The following is a 16,979-nucleotide window of genomic DNA, read 5'->3' as shown; positions in this document are numbered from 1 at the left end:
CAACAAAGGTCATAGGAAACACTTATTACTCAGATCCTGACATGCAGTTGAATAGGAAATGTATTGAGTTAGTAAGCCAGTAAAGATATCTTAGAAAGGTACTACGGATAGAAAATGAGCTGCAGTAAAAGTTTTATCTCAGAATGAAATAAAAAATAATTAATAGCAATAATAGCTAATATTCATATAGCAGTTACTATGTACCAGGCACTGTATTAAAAACTTTACAAGTATTTTATTCTTTTATCCTCACAACTCTGGGAGGTGGGTGATATCATTATTCACATTATGCATAGTTGTAAACTGAGGCAAATGGGCATTAATTGGCTTCCCCAGGATCACACAGAGAGTAAGTATCTAAGGTCAGATTTTAACTCTCATCTTCCTAACTCTAGGACCGACATTTTATCCACTGTGGCTAAATAGAATAAAATGTTTGAATGATTCCAACTAGCTCATTGCCACACATAATTGGTAACACCAATATTTTCCTGGTGATGGTACTTGGGTCCAAGTTTGGGAATGTCATAATCTAAATAGAATTGTAAAACAATGGGTGGGCAGGGGCAGTGGGTGGGGTGGGAGGGCAAAGTATGGTAGGTGTTTGTATATTGTGTGTAAATAATATTAGTTGATATTTCAATGAAAAGACAACATCAAACACATGGGACTAGAAAAGGAGGTGAGCCCATCATCAACTGTGAATGTGAGAAAACACTTAAGACATACTATCACTCTAATCTTAAGCTTATTACATAAATCACAAAGAAAAATTTGAAAATTATCCCTCCTTCCCCCAAAAAAAATACCTAAAGGAAGACATTCAGTATTCTGGATAGACCCCTAGAAAGATTTCCAGAAGGACATGAAGAAGAAGCAGGGAATTGGCAGATTGTGAGAAAATCCTACTAGAAACTTTAAAGCACTTTAAAGATTACAAAGCACTTTATCTTACAAAAATCCTGTGAATGCACATGTAATTTTTTTTTCCTTTTTGGGGCAATGAGGGTTAAGTGACTTGCCCAGGGTCACACAGCTAGTAAGTGCCAAGTGTTTGAGCCAGATTTGAACTTAGGTACTCCTGAATCCAGGGTTGCCACTTTATCCCCTACACCACCTAGCTGCCCCTGAATGCTCACATAATTATATTTATTTTACAGCTTAGGAAACTGATTCACAATGGTTCATGGAGTGTCATTTCAACAAGAACACAGAACTATGTAAGTATAGCAAGGACGGGAAGAAATTATTTAAGCAATGGACCTAGTGGACCCAAATATTTTTTCATATAGGAATTTGTTGCCTATTCATAAGAAATTAGTACTCTTTTCTGAGAAATTGGTGGATTTTGTGCATTTATTCTGCTAAAGTAATAAATGAGACCCAACAGATATCATTCTGGTCAAAGGGGTACATACTTCCTGATTATATAGTAAGTTGCTATGAGGTCAAATATACTTACAACTAATAGAGATGCCAATCTCATCTGCTATTTGGAATTCCACATTTAATCCACTCACAACTAGAACTTTATGCTAATGTCAAGAGATTTAAAACAAATTTTCGTCCACCACATTACTTCTTATAGAATAAAGCAATAGATTTATGCAGTGACTGCACATTTTTCTTTACTTAGTGAAGAATTAGAAATATGTTTATGGGTGATATAAATAGTATTGTTTTAAAGACTAAAGGATATGGAGCTGTGAAGAGAACAGAGGTAACCTAAGGTTCAACTTCCCCTTCGCCACTACAAATAAACTGGAAAAACATGTTCAAATGAAGCAAATACATCTTGGACAAGCAGAGGAAAATTATAAGAAAACTAATCACAAAGAGGAAACCCTTAGCCAACTGAAGAAGTGAGAGAAAGAGAAAAGATCAAATTGTAAAAATATCCCATCTCTCCTATTCAAAATAATAAGGCATCCTTCCCCAATAAATCCAAGACTAAACTTGTGCTTTTTCTTTATGGAGTAAAGAAAGTCTGTTTCAGAAAAAAAGATATTGCAGAAGAGCAGGAGTGGAAAAGGTAGAGGAGAAATTCACGTAGTATGTGGCTTTTTCACATTGTCCTTGATATAGACAGCAAAATAATTACCCTCACTAATTGAGAGTGTCAGATGTCACCATAATCTTTGATTTAAGGTAAAAAAAAAATAGGCAATGGTAGGGAATGAAAGAAAGAAGGAAGGAATGAAGGAAGGAAGCAAGCAAAGAAATAAGGAAGGAAGGAAGGAAAAAAAACATTTATTAAAAACTATATGTTAAGTGTGATATTAAGCTTTGGGGACAGATGTACAAATGCAGACTGTTTCTGCTCTCACAGAGCTTACATAATAAAATGAGAAAGAGAACATATCAGGGCCTAGTGACCAGGAAGAGGCACTGTGGTTCAATTATGATGACTAGTAGGACAATATGAGAGTAAATTGACATAGTACATCAAGGAGCCAATGGCAAAATTGATTTGATCACAATTTATTACATATACATACATACCTATGTGTAAGCAAAATAATCTAAGCAGCAAAATATTTTGGGGAGGTAAAATCAGAACTAAATGGTGTACACTTTATTATAAAACGGTTTTAACATACTCTACTCCTTTTGTAAGTGTTTCTGAAAGTTGATTTAAAATATTCCAAAGAAAAAGGGAGCAAAAAATATGGTGACGTGTAACATTTCTGGGAGCAGTGCATTACAAATTAAGATCATTGGAGTTAGAAGTCAAAAAAGCACATTGACAGTAAGTATAAATTTGGAGACTTTATTGTTCTTCATGTAAAGTGTGTATGCATATATATGTACATATGTATATATACACACATGTATACAAAGAGAAAGAGAGAGAAGAGTGTGTTTTAGTTTGCAAATTTGCTCTAGAAGTTGACAGATGGTAATTGTAAGAATTGTAAAGGGTTTGTACTACTTGAGAAGGAGAAAGGGCTTATCTTCCTCAATGACTAGGGGAAAGGAGGAAAGAATTGTGAATGAGTCAAAGGTTTTGGGATAAAGAGAAAGAGAAATGATGTAGCTCACATCAATTGACTTCAATTTCCTCTGTAAAATAAGAGGCAAAGTCAATTTTTGAGGTGTTGTAAGGAGACAGCCACAATAATAATGGAACTGCAAATCATTTCAACAATTCTACATGTCAGTTAGGAATTTTTTAATAGAAATTATTTAAGCCAAATACTTTATTTTTGTCCAACAAGTCCCACTACTGAGCATATAAAGATATAAATCACACACACACACACACCCCAAAGATTCCATACTATGTATATCAATCTTTATAGCATAAATCTTTGTGATAGTAAATGAATGGTCCCTTAGATAAATAAAAATCAATTACTTGTGCAGCAGTGAAAACATGGTATATTATAAAATAGCATACTATCATGCAGTTAGAAATGACTAATGTGAGACTGAAAATCATAGAAAGATTTGCATGAACTAATACACAGTGAAACAAAAACAAAAATAATAACATACTAAATGATAACTACAAAGTAAATAAATCAATCATTATGAGGAGGCTGAACTCTAAATGATTAAAAATCTAATAATTTTCTTGGAACATAGAAAATGAATCACTCCTCCCTCCTCATGACAGAGAAGTTAGAATAGAACTATATTTTTTCAGGCATGCTTACTATATCAGATGATTTGCCTCCATATTTGCCAGTGTATGTCATATAATAGGCACTTAATAACTGACTTCCATTTTTAATCAAGGGGAAAGGGTTCAGTTTAGAAGAAATAAGTAATTTCTCTCTCTCTCTCTCTCTCTCTCTCTCTCTCTCTCTCTCTCTCTCTCTCTGTCTTTCTCTCTCTCTTTCTCTCTCTCTTTCTCTTTGGTGAGGCTATTGGGGTTAAGTGACTTGCCCTGGGCCACACAGCTAGTATGTATCAAGTGTCTGAGGCCAGATTTGAACTCATGTCCTCCTGACTTCAGGGCCAGTGTTCTATCCACAGTGCCACCTAGCTGCCACTCTTCTTTTGTTTACAGAAATGACTTTGGTGTAAAGACAAAAGTCATCAACAAACATATCTTAGAAAAAGTAAAGGATTTACTGACCATAAATGGTGTTATTGCTTCCTTTATTAATACCCTTCTGGTGATAACATTTGTCTATTCCATAGGCAAAAATAAAAATCATTTTGTATCAGAGATTTGAAAGAGTACATCATCTGAGATAAATGGCCTGAGTTTGACATCAAAATGTCCATTTACTACCTATGTGACGTGAGTAAGATACCTCTCATATTTGGTGCTAGCAATAGTACTAGCAATAAATGGCCTCAAAGGTCCTTTAAAGCTCTAAATCTTGAGGTTATGAAAACTCTACCTTAATGGTTTTACCTATAACTTTGTGCCCTCTAATTATATTAATTTCCCTATTTTTAATTACTCTTCTAAAGACTTGTTTCACAGGCTCTTTAACTGTGAGGTGGTCTGAATACCTTTTACACTAATGGCACATTTAGAATGTAGCACTTCATTAGCCAGATTTACAGCAGATTCTAGAGTTCCTTGGAAGGGAAATTGAATTACACAGTTGTGGTTTGTTAAATACCATGGTGATGTCTGAAGTAGATGCAGTTACAAGACACTCTAAATATTAAACTCAAGCAGATGGTCTGAAAAATGAGAGAATAGATTAGTATTACTCCAGTGCATACTGTGTCACAGTATTATGATATCATTAATCAAAATAATGATACCTAATAATTAGTCAATTAAATTTGAAGAACTTAAAGAGAGTGTATTATATTAATGTTTGTATCTCCATCCCAGTTTTTTTGGATTTCCTTAGTTTAAAACCCCTGATTCCTTGTTTTGTTCCTTTAAAAGAATCCATTAGATCCAGGTGTGGTAGCCATAAGACTTGTTAAGCATACCATCTGGCCCCTCTCTTGTAAAGATTAGTGTTGAAATAAGCCAATCTCATTTCTTCATTGATAATTTTAATTCAAACATTTACTTTCACTTCTTTTTGACCCTTCATGCACTACTTCACAGAGAGACCTAGTCCTTGTAAATTATAATGGACCAAATAGATAAAACTTCATTAAATCCTTACATACACATTCATGCATGCACACGGCATACATTTTAAGTAATGACTATATCCTGGTCCACCTTATTAAATCCTCTAATTAGTATAGAGCAAGTAATTTGAAGGCTACCACAAGATATAACACAAATCCTCACTTACCAAGAAATGTGAGCTCATGTAAAGGTTACACAAATCTAAAGGCCATACTTAGAGAATATTTCCTGGGTAAACATAAATATACATTAAAATTAAGAGATGTTATAATGTAGGCCTTTAACTACCTGGATGTTATGCAGGTAACTTTTAAGGAAAATGATGATGAATTGGAAGAGTTTCCATGGTTTCTGGAAACTTAAAAAAATTTAATGGAATTCATGCAAATAACAAGTTGTGTGATTTATTCATTTCTTTTTATTTTCATTCTAATTAGGACACACAGGATTGTTTATTGTGTCTATTTTGGGGAATGTTTTCATGCAGTCTCTTTCATTAAAAAGATTAAGTACTTGTTCAAACCTTAACCCCTTGGTGTGTCTCATTAGTTCAGTAATGTATTCAACAAAATTTACTCTGAGATGCTCTAGGATTGAAGAGTTGGTGCTGAAGAACTGCATGCTGGGTGGGATGGGTCATGAGCCTAATGAGTTCAAGCCAAATCATGGCACAGGATGGTGTCCCATGCAGCTGCCTCCAAATTAAGGCAAATTGGGAAAGGACAGGCAACCTTCATATAAACAAAGAAATGATTCTGAATTTTGTTTCTATCCTTATTTATACCATATTGCAGGTGAGTAATCTGTGGGTTATTTAGTGTGCAGAGAGTTAAGCTTTCAGAAGGCAAAATTTCCAGTAAATGTGAGGATCAGCATTTCTTTATTGATTATTTTCACAGATTAAAGGAAATTTAGGTAGAAAAAACCCCAAGCTAGTGAAACCTCATTAAGCATGCAGTCCTGGTACATAATAGTTCAATATGTTCAGAGGCTTATGAGTTTGGGAAATACATTGTTCATTTCAAATTCATGCAGAAACAAAACAATTTTTACATGTGTAAAAACTTTACCTTGGGTAGTCAATTATAGTGAGCATTCCTGAACCTCTAGATTTACCTTGGGATTTAAGAAGTAAGTATTTGATTTCAGTGGAAGAAAGAGTTCAGGTTCAGAAGCAAAATGTGTACACATGAAGAAATGAAATCCACATAATGAGGTTTATACAGTATACACTAGTGAGGTTTGTAGTAGCAACAACCAAAAATCTCTTTAGATAATAAATTTATATATCAGTAAATAAACATTTCTTAAATGTCTACTATGTATCAGGCATTGTGTTAAGTAATGGGTATACAATAATAAATAATAAATAATCAAATATATAAATAAATAAAAATGAAAAAGACATTCCCTACCCTCAAAGAGCTTATAGTCTAAGAGGAGAAGCATCCAGCATAAGAGCACGATGCTTCTGGCTGGAGCTCTCCACTCTCAATACTCTAAACAGAAGAAGAAAGGTAGGAATGGATGTAAATGTATGTATGAATGTATACTTGTTTATGTGTGTATATATGCATGAATATGAATACATATGGATTGTATGGATGTGTATGTGTACATAAACACATGGGTATTTGTGTGTAGAACCTTCAAAAGGGATTTGGACCTTTTTGTTAATACTCTGGATTTGTTATAACTTGGAGGTGTCCTACTGATGAGACTTACAATTAAAATACCAGTGCACATTTTTTCCCTTTAAAAGCATATTCATACTCTAAAATCAGTCTTTGCTATATCTTTTTTGCATTGTTCTAGAATTTTCATAATTTATTTTAGTTCATGTGTTTGAATAAATTATCAAATAGTCTATCTTCAATGTGTTTTTCACTTTAGTTTTCAAGGCCTAGTCTAATGGTAGAAACAATGTGGTGTTTAACTACTTCATAATTAGAGCTGGCAAGGTAAATTTTGTTGTCTCAAGAGACAGCAGAGGTTTTCAAACAAAAGCTATATGAACACTTGTTGATTATACTGTTGAGATTAATGTTTTGCTGATAATGACTGGATTGGTTAACCAATGAGACTTGCTATAAGAATGAAATTCTGTGATTTGGAAGGCATAAATATATGTGATATTAAAACACAAGGGACATGTGGAATAATTATATATACAGACACATGTATAATATGCATATACATATGCATATGCATATAAACACACACACATATACATACACATATACATGTGTGTGTATATATATATATATGAATGGAAAAGAATAAAATTTCTCTGAGATTTCCAAGTCTTAATTACAATAAACTTTTATTTTGATCTCATGACCAGTTTGGAGATTCTTCCTTGATAGCCGCTTTCTCTTTTTTTTCCCCCCTTCCTTTTCATGGTTTCATAATCATTAAATCTTGATCTGGCCGATCTCTATTGTTCTCTAACTATATATTATTAAATCTATCAACAATAAAAACAAATTGATGAAGGCAGATCAAATTACTATCTTTTGGATTGTGCAATGGTTATAAATCAGAGATCCATAGGCGATACTAAAGTAACATACGTGACCTGGATGTAATACAGGTAAGGGGAACCAAGTTTACTCTTTCCAAGACTAAAGATATAATTTATCTGTTTTCTATTTTTTTCTTAGAATACAAGTATAACCTTAATTGACCATTAGGACAAGTTTTATTTTATGCACAAAGGTGTCTAGCTCAAAATATTCATTGTTTACATGAGAACACAGAGAACCAGAAAGGTTTCGTAACTTTATGGAGGTCCCATTGAGACTTGATAGGAGATGTGGACTTTGAACTCAAGTCCCCTCCCACATTTTCTCCTATTAGGAGGCTTCCAGCATTATACTCAAGCCAGGAGTCATATTTAAGAAACTTCCATTTTGCTCCAACCATATTCCCAGACAGATTAAAAACAAGAACAACCAAGTCTTAAAATATTAAAAAGCAATTATGGACAAAAGCACTAAAAGCAAAAGGTAAAGCCCAGCTCAAACATGTAAAAGGCCACTGTGGGCATAAAACTAAAAGCTAAAGAACTAAGAGCACAAGATAATAAAATTTTGAACATAGCAAGAGTAACTTAAACAATTTAAAAGCCATTGAAAGTAAGTTGTAAACATTTTTCAAACTCTAAAATAAAGCTAATATGGAAGAGGAAAAGTGGTTAGAAAAGGTTCTAGAACAGATTCTTTGTTGTTAGAGGCAAGAGACTGTAAATTGGCTATACATTGCAAGATGGATGGGGTCCCTAATACTTGTCCCAGTTGAAATTTAGGGGAAGAATTCCTTGGTATTTTGCCTCTCCAGATAGCTCTCTTCTAATCTAAAGCACTTCTTTTTAAACTATCAAAAGGTAAGGAATAAAAAAGAGAGAGAAATCAGCCAAACCTAATATCAAAGGATCATTGATTTATTGTTCAAGGGGGGGCTAAAATATCATCTAGGCTTTCTGCCTTATTTTACAAGTGGGGAAAATCGGTTATCATTGTTTGTCCTTTTTTGAAGAGGACTAATGACACCACAGGATGATATCTTGATTTGTGTGTGAATTGGATTTAAGTGAGGCAGAGTTGCACAAAACTGTCAGCCTCAGTTTCTCTTTCAGTAATTGAAGTCCAGTGGCAAGAGAAAAATAATGATGATTGGAAATGACCCAGGATGCAGTAGACAATCTTAGCATCTTTCATGTCAGACCAGATCCTAATTGCTCCACAGTGCCTACTTCAGCCACCTTCATGGACATTGGAACAAATTGTTTAAAACTGTCCATTCAACCAGGGAATGTCTCATATTCTTGGGGTAAATAACCCCTTAACTCACCTATGGGTTTTAGTCCTGTACTAGAATCTCTAGTATGAGGGCATATCTTCTGATTTGAAGTCTAATACTCTTTTTTTCTAGACTAGGTTTTCTTAACCTGGGGCCCTTCAATCCTACAAGTGAGACTATAACTAGATTTCAGGGTGTGTGTGAACTCGGATGGGAGAAAGAAAGAGAGAAACAAAGAAACAATGGGAGGGAGGGAGGGAGGGAGGGAGGAAGGAAGGAAGGAAGGAAGGAAGGAAGGAAGGAAGGAAGGAAGGAAGGAAGGAAGGAAGGAAGGAAGGAAGGAAGGAAGGAAAGAAGGAAGGAAGGTAGATAAATTGATAGAAAGAAAGAATTGATCTCCTTTGTGATTATATTTAATTTTATGCCTTTGAAAACATTATTCTGAGAAGGGGTACATAGAGTTTACCAGACAGGCTATAGAACCCAAGAGAGAATAATGTTCCACACCATGGAGTTTAAAAAGTTTCCTTTTGCAATTAATACCTTTTTCCCCATTGTCAATATATATTTTTCATCATTGTGTTACTTCTTATTTGAATTACTGTATGGAACTAAACATACATTTTTAAAAAAGGAAGAAGTTAACAAAATAAAATTTGGACTTATTGAAAAATCACTCTGAAAATTGGAAACATTAATATATTCATTATTGAAAGGTGCAAAGAACAAATAATAGCTGTCACTGAGCTGTGAAAATAAAAGTAAGAAGTTCCAATATTTAGTCTTCATTTTAATGAAAATGCATATTCATAGTATGACAGAAACTAGACTTGGACCAACATCTTACACCATATACCAAAATAAGGTCCAAATAGATATATGATTTAGACATAAAGGGTGATACCATAGGCAAATTAGGAACAGGAAGGAATAGTTTTCCTCACACATCTATGGAGAGGAGGAGAATGTCTGTCCAAACAAGAGATAGAGAATATTATGAAATGCAAAATGGATCATTTTGATTACATTAAATTAAAAAGGTTCTATACAAACAGAAGCAATGCAGCCAAGATTAGGAAGAAAGCAGAAAGCTGGGGAAATTTGTTCCAACTAGTGTTTCTGATGAAGACCTCATTTCCAACATACATAGAGAACTAAATCAAATATATAAAAATACAAGTCATTCCCCAACTGAAAAATGGTCAAAGGATATAAACAGGCAGTTTAAAGACAAAGAAATCAAAGCTATGTATTACGGATGAAAAAATGCTCTAGGGGCAGAGCCAAGATGGAGAAGGAAAAGCAGTGACTTCCCTGAGCTCTCCCCAAGACCCCTCCAAATACCTTCAAATAATGACATAAGACAATTCCTGGAGAAGCAGAACCCACAAAAGGACAGGGTGAAATCATTTTCCAGCCAAAGATAGCTTAGAAGTTTGGCAGGAAAGGTCTGTTGTACCAGGGTGAGAGTGGACCTGGCTGTGCAGACTCCCCAGCCCCAGAGAACCAGACCTCAGGAGTTTTCTGAGTCAGCTACATCAGCAGCTGCTTCTGGAACTCAGCCTACAGACATTGTTTGTCCAGGGGTATATTACAGGGGTCTCGGTGCAAGTGCTGAGTCAGACTCTGTTGTTTTGCCCATTTTTAGATCTAGGTCACAGTCTTGGGACCAGCCCAGACGTGGGAAGGAACAAGGGCACAGTGGAACTTGCAGACACAATTGAGCAGGATTCTGTTCTGGGTTAGAGGGCAGAGAATTGGGCCCGTAGTTGTTTGCAGACCAGAGCACAGGCCAGGGGAGTGGTGAACATGCCTCTCCCTGAATGAAACCACCTTGGAGGAACTAGGAAGAACAAATTCTTAGAAGCATCTCAGAGAACAGTTGCTCAAACCCCATGAATCTTAGGGTGGTATGCCCTGCACCCTGGAAGCAGTGCCCCACTTTAAGAAGGAGTTAAAAGTCCAGAAATAGGCTGGGAGAATGAATCAACAGAAAACATTCTGACCAGAGAAAGTTTGTATAGTGACAAGGAAGATCAAACTGAACCCTCAGAAGAAGATAGCAAAGTTAAAGCTCCTACATCCAAAGCTTCAAAGAAAAATATGAATTAGTCTCAGACACTAGAAACACTCAAAAAGGACATAAAAATTAAAGTAAGAGAGATAGAGGAAAAAATGGAAAGAAAAATGATAGTGATGCAAGAAAATCATGTAAAAAAAGTCAACAACTTGCAAAGCCAAATTGGCCAAATGGAAAAGGAGGTACAAAAGTTCTCTAAAGAAAATAGTTGCTTAACAATTATGATTGAGCAAATGGAAGCTAATGACTTTATGAGAAATCAAGACACAATAAAGAAACAGCAAAAGAATGAAAAAAATAGAAGGAAATGTGAAATATCACCTTGGAAAAACAACTGATCTGGAAAATAGATCCAGTATAGATAATTTGAAAATTATTGGACCACCTGAAAAAATTATCTAAATCATTATTAATTGGAGAAATGCAAATTAAAATAACTCTGAAGTACCACCTCACACATATCAGATTGGCTAATGTGACAAAAAAGGAAAATAATAAATATTGGAGATGCATTGTTGGTGGAGTTGTGCATACCCTTTGACCCAGTAATACCACTACTAGGTCTGTATCCCAAAGAAATTACAAACAAGGGAAAAGGAGCCAGATGTAAAATATATATATATATATATATATATATATATATATATATATATATATATATATATATATATATATATTTCTTGCAGCTCTCTTTGTGGTGCAAGGAATTAGAAATCGAAGTGATACCCGTCAATTGGAGAATGGCTAAACAAGTTGTGGTATATGAATGTCATGGAATACTATTGTGCTAGAAGAAATGTTTACCAGGCAGATTTCAGAAAAACCTGGAAAGACTTAAGTGGGCTGATGCTGAGTGAAGTAAGCAGAGCCAAGAGAAAATTATATACAGTAAAAGCAACATTATATGATGATCAACTTTGATAGACATAGCTTTTCTTGGTAATACAATGATCCAAGACTGTTCCAAAGAACTCATGATGGAAAATGCTCTCCACATCCAGAAAAAAGAACTGTGTCATCTGAATGCAGATTGAACAATACTATTTCTACTTTTTTTTTTGTTTTTTGAGATTTTTCTTTTTGTTCTGATATTTTTCACATTACTAATGCAGAAATGTGCTTAATGTGATGATTATACATACATAGCATTCATATTATACAAATATACTTATATACATAGATATATTAGATTTCTTTCTGTCTTGGGGAGGGAGGAGGGAAGGGAGGGAGAAAAATGGGGAACTCAAAATGCTTCAAAAGCAAATGTTGAAAACTATCTTTACATGTAATTGGAAAAATAAAATACTATTACTACTGAAAAAAAAGAAAGAAAATGTGCCTTCAAAGGTTGAAATAAATTCGGAAATATCACAGAAATACCTTAGAAACCCGCAGTGAAAAAGAGAACTGGCTGTTGAGGAGGAAGAGGATCTACGTCAAAAAATCACATACCATTCATTATGTGTGTGATCTTGAAGTTCATTCCATTTCCCTGCACCTCAGTTTCCTTAGCTGTAACAACAAAAAAAATGATTAGCTGGTCTCTGGGTGCTGTTTCAAATCTAGATCTATGATCCTAGTGAACCTGGGGCTTTTCTGCTTTGAGCCCATATGTCATTGAGTAAATAGCAAATTTTCTGAAGTATAATATCTTCATCTCTAAATGAAGGGGTTGTATTATATAATCTCAAACATCCTTCTCAGTTCTAAAAATTTGTAGATTCTATGAGACTGTGATATGTTTCAGGTTATGATGAATTGTTCTTAGTCTTGTACCTTACTCAAAAGTGTCTCTTCATTAGCAACTTTAAAGAGAAGCATTAAAGTCCATAGGAGACAGTAGAAAGTGGCGCTACCAATAGGTGATTAATATTTCTAAAACCATTATTCATATAATTTATATGATATAGCAAAAGAACATTTTTGGAGGGAAGGGGGGCAGAAAGGTGAAGGAGGAGTTTAAAAATTGTCAACCAACTGGTATTCTTGTTTACACCCTGACAAACTTTTGGGTTGAGGGGAGCAGGGGATGTCTTTAAATGAATTTATCATTTGTTTTACATTTTGGAGTTATAGCTTTAAAACAAATCAGGACATGTAGCATAATTACCCCCTATATAATTACCTTGTGTTAAGAGAAATAAAAAGAAAATAATTACACAGATTTTATTGACAACACATTCCAAGTCTAATATTTCTCCCCTCCTCAACCCATATTTTATTTTTAGTCAAGTCAATTTGATAAACATTTATTACGCACTTACTATGTTCCAGGCATTCTAATAAGAAAGTATGCGGGAGAGGTAGGTAGGAAACATTAAACAAAAAACAGTCCCTGCTTTCAAGGAATTTATATTCTAATAGAGAGACATGAAAATAACTATATGCAAACAATAAATACTGGACATGTTGGAGATGACTCAGAGGGAAGGCACTAATATTAAGGCTTAGGAAAGCCCTGGTGAGACTTTACCTGGGACTTGAAGAAAGCTAGGGAAATGAGAGAGAAAGAGAGAGAGAGAGAGAGAGAGAGAGAGGGGGGGGGAGAGATCACCATATCAGGGAAAACCAGTGAAAATGCCTGGATTTAGATTATGTAGAATAGTAAGGAGCCCAGTACAACTGGATTACAGAAAATCATCATCATCTCATCATCACTAACATTTATATAGCACTTACTATGTGCCTAGCACTATGCTAAATGCTTTGCAATAATTATCTCATTTGATCCTCACAATAACCCTAAGAAGTAGGTTCTATTATTATCTCCATTTTACACATGACGACACTGGGTAAACAGAAGCTAAATGACTTTGTCATAGTGAGATAGCCAAGGAGTGTCTGAGGCAAAATTTGAACTCAAGTCTTTCTGGCTCCTCACTCTATCAACTGTGATATCCAGTTACCTGAGTAAGATGTAAGAAAATTGGAAAGGTAGAAAACAGGCCAAATTATGTATAATTTTAAAAGTCAGAGGATTTAATATTTGTTCCTAAATCTTACAGGGACCTACTGGGGTCTACTGAAAGAGGAGAGGAATAGGGAATGACATGGTCACATCTGTGCTGTAAAAATATTTAATTGGAGGATTGAAGGGAATAGGGAGAGACCCAAAGTGGGAAGATTAAGAAACAGCACAGAATAGCGGAAACAGATCATGGCTCAATGCAAGGAAGATCTGTGTTCAAATCTTTCCTCTGAAACAACCTAGCTCCCTTCCCTTCTCAATGCTCTAGGTAAATGGCTAAAAGTACAAGTTGCAGGGGAGATGCAATCTTGTCTTGGTAAAGGGAGTTTCCTGTAGCAATGAGATCATAGGTTTAATCCTTATTCCCAATTTAGAGCCCAACTTTCTAATGATTGACTTTTAAAGTTTTTCTTCTTGTGAAATGGTCAAAAACATTTGTATAATGGTGTTTCCCAGACTCAGAATCACACAGAAGAACTAATCTTAGACTTGAAATTTAAAAAAATCAACTTTGCCAGTTATCTGAGACTCAGTTTCCTTAGATATAAAATGAATTATAATAGAGGTGTCAAAACTCATAAGCCTCATGTGATTTGAACACTAAGTAGTGTAGCTTAATGAAAATAAAATTTAACTGGAAATTATTTAACAAAATAAATAATAATAGAATAAAACAAAGAAAAAGTGATTTGTGGTTTTCTAAGTTAATATGCAGCCTGTAGGGATCCTTATGTAGAGATTAGTGGACTCTGTTTCCATGTGAGTTTGATATCACTAAACTAGATGACTTTTAATGTGTTTTGACTCAAGGTATGATCCTATTCATTCTTATCTTTCCCATACTTAATCATTTCAGTTATTTAAATTTTTCCCTAAATTTTATTCTCCAATTCTTTCATGATATTCATTATGACCCTCAAAGACTCCTCTGAATTCTATTTCCATTTTCAGCTTCTCGGCCCTACTAGATGGACCAGAGATGTCTAACCACTCACACACTTGAAAAGACCTATTTATTTCTATACAAATTTAGGATCTTCTCCTGGTCTCTCTGACTTTTAAAAACTAGTGAAGGAGAAGTATTATGCAGATGAAAAGAAAGGAAATTAATATTGAGCTCATGTTCAGAGTTCAAATTAATTCAAAAACTTTAAATGGCCTACTATGGAAATATTGTTATTCTAGGCATCATTGGCCTTTGTGTAAAAAGACAAACAGAGGTTATGAATCAGAGACACCAATTTTAAGACTTTTCACTAATGAAACTAATGTACTTCATCATGTACAATAGTAACATTTAATTTTCAGTGAACCAGTAGGAGGACATGCATGTGATATTATCTGTGTTCACTAAAATCTAATAATCCAAGTCATAATTTCTAAATTTCCAATGACTGTTATGGGTAAAATAGATTTTTTTCTAATATATAGTGTGGGGATACTCTATGATTTAGTTCCATTATACTTTGATGTTTGTAAAAGGTTTTCTTTTCTGGAATTTTACCTATCATATTTTCAGGTAGATGGTATAAGTTATTAACAGTCTCAGATGTAGCATTCTGTTTTCTAATTGTCCTACTGTAAGTAGACGCAAGCTGTTAATTAATATAAGATAGTTTCATAATATATTCCATTCCTTCTATGCAGTTGTGTCTCATTTGAAGGTATACAAATTTAATTTGATAAAATATATACAAATATATGTGTGTGTTTCTTATAAGTATTAAGGAAAAAATGATTCTTTAAAGAGGTCAGAGCACTGTTGTAAAGCTAGTCATCCCGGGAATGAGAACTGGATATGGGGATGAGTAGAGGGAAATTATTATAAGAAGTTTTAATTAAACTTGACCATGAAAATTCCTAGTCTGTAATCAGGTTGGAATAAACCAGGGTAACTGAAGTTCACATTCGCCTCATAAGACCTTTTAAATTTTAGAAATACTTTAGATAGCATGATCTCTCACCTCTTCAAAAATAGATACAGCAAAAGCAAAACCTGAAGAGAGACATGCTAAATCAGCAGCAGCCGCCAACAATCTGGTTTCCTCCAAATATAGAGTAACTATTTCAGTACCACAAGATTTCTAGATCATAAGTCAACAATCCAAGCAGTCTCTTTAAATCTACAAAGCAATGTATTGTCATGCTGCTGTGTCAGGGAATAGGACTAGTCTTCTGGCTCCAGTTGTCTGATTAAACCATCTGTTCATATCACTCGAAATAATTGCCTCACAAGGATAATATTATTAGAAAGCAAATATTTCCTTTTATTCCCAAGGCCATTATTTTACCCAGAAATCTGATTTTTAAAAAGTATCATAATCTGACAAAGGAGATTACAATAGAGAACCTGATTATAGTTTGCACAAATGACTAGGCTTCCCTAATATTTCTCTCAGATTTAAGCTAAGTCATATAATTTGGTAAACAGCCAATATTTCAAATAGGCCTTCAATATGGCCACATACAAAATAATATATGATATGTGATATACTTTTCAGAACAAATCATAACAAAAATGTGACTTTTTTTAAAAAGATGAAATAAAAAATTAAAAATAGTTATTTTGATTTGATATATTTTTCAGATCTGTTATATAAAAGCTAGTCATTAATTAAAGGTACATGTAAATTGCTTCCCAAGGCTCCATCTGGCTGCTACAATAACATCAACCTTGATAAAGCAATAAATTTGGAAATTTAAATAAATGATTTAAAATTTTTGTGCCTACATAGTTAATATATGAGGGAGCTCAGTTTAGTGGCTAAAGGTACAGACTCAGATCCAAAAATGCCTACATTCAAGTCCCATGTCTAGTATAATCTGGATATGTGACCTTAAACACTGTGGGACTATGACCTAGATTCTCTGAGACTAGGTTGCACAGAAGGTTCCCACTGTCATTGGTAGATAGAGTATCCTCTTCAATAAATTCTCTATACCAACAAAATCACATATCCAAATTCTAACCCTACCCCTACATAGTCAATACATGGAAATTCAGTTCATTTTCATGTTAGTACAAGAAGTAGTCAGTTGGTGATTTTATGTATTAATGAGAATAATCACAT

The sequence above is a fragment of the Dromiciops gliroides genome, chromosome 1, assembly GCF_019393635.1.
Source record: "Dromiciops gliroides isolate mDroGli1 chromosome 1, mDroGli1.pri, whole genome shotgun sequence".
Lineage (NCBI taxonomy): Eukaryota > Metazoa > Chordata > Mammalia > Microbiotheria > Microbiotheriidae > Dromiciops > Dromiciops gliroides.
The sequence above is the reverse complement of the archived record's forward strand: the minus strand, read 5'-3'. Positions refer to the sequence as shown.